This window comes from Lycium barbarum, chromosome 9, assembly GCF_019175385.1.
Source record: "Lycium barbarum isolate Lr01 chromosome 9, ASM1917538v2, whole genome shotgun sequence".
In the NCBI taxonomy this organism is placed as follows: Eukaryota; Viridiplantae; Streptophyta; class Magnoliopsida; order Solanales; family Solanaceae; genus Lycium; species Lycium barbarum.
The window spans coordinates 45201660-45208472 of NC_083345.1; positions in this window are offsets into that span (position 1 = coordinate 45201660).

Consider the following 6813-nt stretch of genomic DNA (forward strand, 5'->3'; position numbering starts at 1 on the left):
CTTCAAAGGCATGAATCTTTCAAACTTTCCATGATCCTCCTATATGATGGAACCTATGAGTCCTTAAATATACTAAATTACATATGAGCATGATAATGATGATAATGCGTTAAAGCATAGAGATTCAATAGTACATGATATGATGATCCTATAACGCTGATGATGCCATTATTGTTAACACACACCTTATGCACTATTTCCTTCACGGTGAGGCAAGGCACTCATAAACGCTCATAATATAATCGGGGGCTTACGACCTTACGTCACCCCGACATAGCCATGGTTGTCTTCAAAGTCTAATGTATACTCCTAATGCTAAACGTGAAATGATGTGAAGTCATGGTATGTTTATAAGATGATAAATACTGCTAACTTATAATATGCCTATGTTATGTATGAATATGCCAAGCTATGATAAGATTGTGATACGTTCATGAGATGTGTAATAGTGATGGGTAATGATTGATTTTGTAATGATGAGATTCCACCGTGCCTAGATGGTCGGGCATGTCACCGCTAAGGCGGGCTACGATATTACACCGAGCCTAGAGGGGCCGGGCATGATCACCACTAGTGGGCGGCATATGATGGTTACCCGGACACGGGATAACGATGAGATATGTGTTGTGACGAGACATGTGATGTGACGAGATATGTGATGTGATGACATATGTGCCATAATTATGTAAAATATGATATATGTATGAAATGTATTAGCTTATGACACTCTTGCGGGTTATATCTCTCTCTTATGGCTCATGATCCTCCTATTATAATTATTTCATTCTTGCCTTACATACTCAGTACAATGTTCGTACTGACGTCCATTTTCTTTGGACGCTGTGTTCACTCCCACAGGTAGACAGGGAGGCGAGCTTGAGCCAGACTCATAGGAGCTGTTAGCCGATCAAAAGCACTCCTTTGTTCGGAGGTGCTTGATTATTCTTTTGTGTATATTTGTATATGTTGGGCTCGACGGGGTCCTGTCCCGTCTATGCGTTTTGTACTTCAGTAGAGGCTCGTAGATACACAGTGTCGGTTATGTGGTCTGATAAGGTCACTATGGTATAACTGTATATATTATTTTGATAGCCTAAAGTGCTTATGTATATGAAACTATTTATGTTTACAATTGAAACATGACTTTCTCATGGTTTGAGTGTAAAATCGATAAAAGAATAGTTAATGAGCATGATGAGTAGTAGAACGAGCGGTGCTCGGTGGTTAGCCCCAGGTACCCGTCGCGGCCCCTAGCTGGGTCGTGACACCACTCGTCGATAGGACATCGGAGTAGAGAATTATTGACGTTACAAGTTCAGCTGACATAACAGAAACGCGTGCTACAGTACTGCTACAGTAACCGACCTGCTACAGTACCCGACCCGAATTTGACCCTTATAAAAAGGGTAAGGACCCCTTTTTTTCCCCAGATTTTGCTAGAAATTTCCAGAAATTTAAGAGAGAGAGAGAGAGAGAGAAGGAAACAAAAAGTGAGCAATTTTTAAGCGACGGAGTATTAGTTTAGGTTCGGATAGCGCGTGGTCATGATTCTAGCATTGTGGTGTGGTGGATTCTAGCTTGGACTCAAAGAGGATATTGGAGATCTTGCTATTTCAACGAGAATAAGGTATGAATCTTCTTCTAATTACGTTGATAACGGTTTATTCGCGAAGATAAAGTCGTGAAATAATTGTGTAGTAAGTTTGTTAGTTATGGAAGTTGGAAAACAGCGTGTGGGATGTTTTATGGTACATATTGGTGATGGAAATGATGTTATTGATGTTGGTATTGTTGTTGTTGTTGTTGGCTGCTGAATTGAGATTTTGGGCTAGGCATATAAATAGAGGAGATGCTGCCGAAATTTCGGCAGATTCTAGCAAGATTTATTTGGAGGCTTAGGATAAGTATATAACAACGAGCCTAACAATATAATGAATGGTTTTATATGTAGACTTCAAGACAGGAGGTAGGTTGGAAAGTCGAGAAGCGAGCTTCCAGGTATGTTAAGGCTCGTCCCCTTCTTGCAAAGGCATGATTCTTTTGTTGTGATTCCACATACGTTTTCATAACCTTCTTATTTCCAAGAGTTAGAAACTCATGATTCTTAAAAGCTTCCTATGATACTAAAGATGAGATGTTTTCCATAATGTCTTTATCCTCTAAAGTTAAAGTTTCATGAGTTTCTTATGAAGCTAAAGATGAGTATGCTTTATAAGGATAGAGAAGATGAGATGTTTTCTATGATGCGCATGATGACAATGATTTTAATTCTAGAAGTTCCAAAGCTTATGATTTTAATGCTATTATGAGATTATCGAATTTATTTCATGATTTCCTTGAATTGTTCATTGTTGTTGGTCTCACCTAATGAATTGTTCCTTCGAGGTGAGATATATCAATGATGATTATTCCATCATATAAATCGGAGGTTACCGAACTTACGTCACTCTGATAGAGTTGTAGCTTTCACTTGGGCTCTCATACATGCTTTATAATTATGTATGTATGTTAATAACACCATGCCTACATGGTCGGGCAGTATAACACCGTTCCAACATGGTCGGGCAGTGTAACACCGTGCCTACATGGTCGGGCAGTATAACACCGTGCCGTCCAATAGGCGGCCGGGCAGACACACCACTGCAGTGGGCAGTTTATGATTACCCCGGACGCGGGAGGCCTGGACGCGGGCTAATGATGATCACACCGTGCCTAAATGGCCGGGCAGCATTACACCGTACCTATATGGTCGGGCAGTTTACTTGTAAATATTTATATGTTTCTTTAAAAGGTAAAGTTAGCATGCATGATATCCGCCTTATGAGGCAAACCGAGGTACAGGTTATTTCCTTACTCTATGTTGTGCTTTACGTCTCTTACTATGGTCTTATGGTATTGTTCATGCCTTGCATACTCAGTACATTACTCGTACTGACGTCCCTTCTTGTGGACGTTGCGTTTCATGCCACGCAGGTGTATACAGATGAGTAGAGGGTATTGCTAGAAGATGTTCCAGCTAGATTGGCGAGCTCCATTTCCTTCCGGAGTATTGCCGAGTCAGAGTATCTATGTTATGGTATATTGATTTATGTTAGAGACTTTGCAGACAGTGTCCTGTGGATAGTGCGTCGAGGAGTCGACAGTGGTATAAAGCGACCATATAGGTCAAGACATAAGTGGTATCAGAGCAGTTCGTCCTAAGGGTTTTCTGTAAAGTCGTGTCCAGTAGAGTCCTGTTTATGGTGTGAAGCACGCCACATTTATAAACAGGAGGCTACGGGGCATCTAGGGTGGTTACTCTTTATTCACATCTAAGATCGTGCGATAGAGCCAAGTCATAGGAAAAAAGATTCCTTATACTAACCTTTGATCTCAGCCGAAGCACAGTATCGATGGGAGAAAGTGAGCGATGATATGGGAAGTCACAGAGGTAAGTCACTTCGTTGAGGCTACGTTATCAGAATATATATATATATATATGATAATGGATCGGTTGACATAGAGGAATTGATCAAATGTATCTCTTGATGATGAGTTCAGTCATAAGTTTGTGAACTGGACAATTGAATGAATTAGTACAAAGGTAAGCAATGGCACGAAGGATGTGTGTCGGGTAAGGTAAGAATATTGCATGTACGATTGAGATGTAAAGATGAAGAATGAAAAGGGAAGGTAAACAGGAAGATATAACAGGGCAGATCGCTAAAGGATCAGGTACATCTCGAGGTACGATATATGAGGTAAGTTTTGATATCTTTGTTCTTTTACCTGAAATTGGGAGCCTCGGGTGGCTAGGATATGTCGTGTAGGTATATGTATATATATATATATATATATATATATATATATATGCCCTGTGAGACATTGCTAGTATTTGCTGCATGCAGGTTTTGGATAGTAAGAATTATAAAGGAGACTCTGCCAGAATTTTTCAAAATCAGGTCATTTGGTTAGGTACACCGAACAGGAAGAAGCGTGAAAAGGAAATATCGTAGATAGACAATAAGTGGGATGTGTTGCTTTAGAGGAGATGGATTTGGCATGGCCTGAAGAATGATCTGTGAGGAAGGTGAGTTATACGAAGAGAAGGTTATAATGACAAATTCAAAGATATTAAAGTATCGAAAGGATTATGAGATTAGTTATACATTTAAGTCAAGTTAAAGAGTATTACCGCATATAGATACGGCCTAATCTTGACATATTACAGATGTCGAAGCTATGGAGATAGTTGTATACAAATTGGATTGAGGGGAATAGTAGAGTTGCGTTAATAAGACGATACAATATGAACGGACTACGCGAAGAGTTGAGGCCAAAGGTAGGATGATAAGCGAAGGACATACGCCTATGATATTACAGATGAATTGAGGGAAAGTGCAAGGCAACTCAAGCTAGAATGTTAAGGAATGATAAGAGTGAAAGGACATGAGGCAAACTATGAAAGTATCATTGAGTAAGCTAAATAGAACATAACGAAATTGAGATCCAAAGAAGACCAAGGACAGAACTAGAGTGCAAAAGGAAAGGAAGCATTAAAAGATAACCAGAAGTGAAAGGAAAGAGGAAGGTAAGGATGATTACACGGAATGGTATTTATGGTAAAGAGAAATACCAGAGAAAATTGGGAAGATTGGTAGTACTAAAATATGATTTAAAAAGAGAAAGGTTAACTCTAATGGAGTGTGATACTGAAGTATCGATTGGGATGGATAACTACAAGTGAAATACGACGAGTCTATTAGTAAAATGAAGTAACAGCATGACAGAGACAGGGGCATAGAATATGAAGGTTTGTAACGAATTTGAATAACTTGGTAAGACAACTTATGTGGTAAGTGTAATAGGGTCAATCAGAAAGAGTTACAGGTTAAGTAGGCTTACTCCACGAGGTTTATTCTATTTTATAAGTAGTGTTACGAATGAGATCAAGAAGTGGTACACTATAGAATTGATTATGATTGGGATATAATGAGAACATAGCAAGAACTGTAATACAAAGTAAGTAAAGTGTAGTTAGGAAACGACTAAAGAGGTGACATGTTCTATGTGAATAGAGAGTGTATGCAAATGTGAAACCAATAAGCGAGCCATAAAGCAGTGGATAAGAAAGCTTATAAGACCTTGTTAGGGAAAGTTCAGCATAGTGGTTTCGCAATGACAAGAGTGACAGCAAGCATGAGGGAAGAGGAAGTCAACTCGAAAAAGAAATCAGAGAAAGGTTACATAGCAAAGTAGTGGCGGAGAATCGAGATCACGAATGATATTTTGGTTGGATGTAAAGGACTAAGACTACGGAAAGATGAATGACTAAATAGAACAATTGTTAGGAAAAGGATCAGCATAATAAGGATGAGAGGGAATGAGTAGGATAAGTGTTGGAAGCAAAGAATGGATTGTATAGAAGTAATATATTTTGAAGGACAAAGCGGTACTGAGTTAAGAATAGGGTTCCTTGTGCGAGGAATAAAGGATTAATTATAAAATGGAATAAGTATGGGTATAGAAAGAAAAGGAAACATGCGAAGTACACAAGCTTAAGAAGTAGTCGTATTATGAGAAAAGGAGGATGCGTCTCCTACGGATACCCTATACTAAGACAGAACAAGTAAAGTACATAAAGGAATAAGCTGGAAAGAAAAATGTGGCTATGAGTTACGAGTTCACCACATGACGATAAAGCAATAATGTAAGGCTATCACCAATAACAAGTAAAGATATGATTATGATTGTCTTTGAAATCAATGCTGAGCACAACACAAGAATAAAAGAGTATGACGTACAAGGGGTATTAGTTGCGCATGAGACTTAGATCCTTGATAAGACAGATGGCAATTTAAGGGAATTGCGGAAAGGGATACATGAATTCAAGATTGGAGGTGAGGTAATGGATTTGCGAATGATATAAGTAAGACCCTAAAAGGGGGGAAGCAAGTAAGAAAAGCATAGGTGTAGAGATTGAAATGACGAATCCTAAGATGTGACAAGTATAGACCCTAAAACAAAAAGTGAGAGTTATACGGAAATGATATAGTTGTTATCGTTATACATTTCAGTATGGACATTAAGTGAATCGATGAAAGGAACGTATTAGGCTTAAAATTGAAAGTAAGGATTGAAGATCGAAGTGTGGAATTTTTTAAGGCACCGTAAGGTAAGACTCATAAGGAGAAAGCGAGTGAATATAGTGCAATGATTCTAAACGCACTCAGATATGAAAAACAGATGTAGTTTGAAGTGAGAATTTTTGTAGAAGTGAGTTCAATAAGATCTAAGGGTTAGTCAGCAAAGGAATAGAGAGATTGAAGGGTATCTTTTGAGATTGGACTGACAATAATTTGTGAAGAAGAAAAGAAATTGAACGATATTCTAGTGAAGGGGACAACGATTGACAAGATATTGGAATAAATACGATTCTTACTATGGTATGATCACCCAGTAAAGGGAGACTACAAAACAGCGCGAGCTGGACAACTAAATGATCAGGTCGTAGAAAATAGATGCAATATTGCATCGATTATGATAGCATTAAAGGAAGAATGATCCGATGAAGGGATGTACCCGAGAATGGGATCATGGACAGAGTACGAGACTAGTTTAAACATTCGAGGATGAATGTTTCTAAGGGGGGAAGGATGTTACACCCCGTATCTTCGAAAAGCACTTACCAAATTTGGAACATAAGTACGTTGAGTTAGGGTTAAGTAAAACCACTTTGGAATATAAAGAGCAAGAATTATCAAGCATATTTAATAAGTGAAGGATGTATATAAGATATATCGGAAGGTTTTATAAGGAAATGAGTGAAAGAAA